The following is a 2,475-nucleotide window of genomic DNA, read 5'->3' on the forward strand; positions in this document are numbered from 1 at the left end:
CATTGGGGCAACGATTTTGTGAGAAACATCTTCACCCTTAAATAAAGATTTTCTTAATTCCTTACCTGTGTGCTAATTAGATATCACCTTGTTTTCACATTAAACAGACTTCTACATGAGAAAGCAGCAAGGATGCAGTGGCGTTAATGTTTCCTGGTGTCAACCTGTATTATTTCAGTAGACATTGAAATGAGGATGCATCTTGCTGCCTTTCCAATGGAGCAAGTTTAATTTAGTTATAGGTGAAAAACCATCCCTACAAAGGTGTTAATCAGAGACTTGGCTTTGTGGACACTTTTTAGAGAACAAATTTGTTAGCATAAAAATAAAGGCAGAAAATGAAGAGCTGTTTAATCACTCAATTGGATTTTTCTGCCAGCATATTTTTTTTCTCTGCAACCCATTGCTAAATTGTGCTTCCTAGCTGTTTTTATAAAATCACTGAATCAAATCTAACTCTGATTACATCAGAGAAGGCCAGGTACCCTACACCATAAGAGGGGGTTTGAAATTTTGACTTGTCTACTTAAATATCACCAAAACCTGATCACAAGGTCAATTATGTCCCTGGGTGGGATTGAACCACCAACATTTTGGTTAGTAGCCAGACACACTAACCGATTGCGCCACAGAGACAATTTGCAAAAAGTACATACTGACAAAGGCTAATAAGCATTCATCTAGAACGTTTCCTAGAAAAACTTTAAAAAGTCAATAATCTGGAGAGTTTTTGTAAGAATTTTCTTAAATCAACCAACGAAGAAACACATTGGTACTTTCCCATGATGAGTGAGTGCTTCAGGATCTCTTGCACTTACATGTGCAGCAGAGTACTGCAATGGAAGCATGCTGGGCCCATTAACCAGAGGTAGGCAGATTGAAACTATCCTCTGCTATATGCATTTTTTTTGTTAATTAAAGTAATCCAAAACTGGGATTGATATGTTAGCTATTTTATGTTTACTTAAAGTACAATAACTTTTACCATTTTAATTTGTTTTAATAGTATATTGACAGTATTGTTTTCTTTCAAAAATCCACTTAATTTTCTTTACCCTATTATTAAAATGGTAATTGACAAAAACAAACTACATTGTCACCAGAAGAGCAATACAAAATGTACAAGTGATATATTAAAATCATCTTTCCAGCTTGAATTTCAATGATGCATTGGGGCAACGATTTTGTGAGAAACATCTTCACCCTTAAATAAAGATTTTCTTAATTCCTTACCTGTGTGCTAATTAGATATCACCTTGTTTTCACATTAAACAGACTTCCACATGAGAAAGCAGCAAGGATGCATTGGCGTTAATGTTTCCTGGTGTCAACCTGTATTATTTCAGTAGACATTGAAATGAGGATGCATCTTGCTGCCTTTCCAATGAAGCAAGTTTAATTTAGTAATAGGTGAAAAACCATCCTTACAAAGGTGTTCATCAGAGACTTGGCTTTGTGGACACTTTTCAGAGAACAAATTTGTTAGCATAAAAATAAAGCCAGAAAATGAAGAGCTGTTTAATCACTCAATTGGATTTTTTTGCCAGCATATTTCTTTTTCTCTGCAACCCACTGCTAAATTGTGCTTCCTAGCTGTTTTTATAAAATCAATGAATCAAATCTAACTCTGATTACATCAGAGAAGGCCAGGTACTCTACACCATAAGAGGGGATTTGAAATTTTGACTTGTCTACTTAAAGATCACCAAAATCTGATAACAAGGTCAACTACGTCAATGGGTGGGATTGAACCAGCAACCTTTTGGTTTATAGCTGTACACACTAACTGATTGCGCCACAGAGACACTTTGCGAAAGTCCATACTGACAAAGGCTAATAAGCATTCATCTAAAACGTTTCCTAGAAAAACTTTAAAAAGTCAATAATCTGGAGAGTTTTTGTAAGATGTTTCTTCCATCCACCAACGAAGAAACACATTGGTACTTTCCATGATGAGTGAGAGCTTCAGGATCTCTAGCACTTACATGTGCAGCAGAGTACTGCAATGGAAGCATGCTGGGCCCATAACCCAGAGGTAGGCAGATTAAAACTATCCTCTGCTATATGCATTTTTTTTGTTAATTAAAGTAATCCAAAACTGGGATTGATATTTTTGCTCTTTATTTTTCATTAAAGTACAATAACTTTTACCATTTTAATTTGTTTTAATAGTATATTGAAAGTATTGTTTTCTTTTAAAAATCCACTTAATTTTCTTTACCCTATCATTAAAATGGTAATTGACAAAAACAAACTACATTGTCACCAGAAGAGCAATACAAAATGTACAAGTGATATATTAAAATCATCTTTCCAGCTTGAATTTCAATGATGCATTGGGGGCAACGATTTTGTGAGAAACATTTTCACCCTTAAATAAAGATTTTCTTAATTCCTTACCTGTGTGCTAATTAGATATCACCTTGTTTTCACATTAAACAGACTTCTACATGAGAAAGCAGCAAGGATGCAGTG

General features: G+C 34.7%; 1 non-coding gene across 1 annotated transcript; it reads right to left on the reverse strand.

Moving 5' to 3' along the window:
• Positions 1-562: 562 nt before the first annotated feature.
• Positions 563-636, reverse strand: TRNAS-ACU (transfer RNA serine (anticodon ACU)). Its single transcript has one exon. It is a non-coding gene; the product is annotated as a tRNA-Ser (tRNA).
• Between the last annotated feature and the right edge of the window lie 1,839 nt (positions 637-2,475).

This window comes from Pseudophryne corroboree, unplaced genomic scaffold (genome assembly GCF_028390025.1).
Source record: "Pseudophryne corroboree isolate aPseCor3 unplaced genomic scaffold, aPseCor3.hap2 scaffold_844, whole genome shotgun sequence".
Taxonomy (NCBI): domain Eukaryota; kingdom Metazoa; phylum Chordata; class Amphibia; order Anura; family Myobatrachidae; genus Pseudophryne; species Pseudophryne corroboree.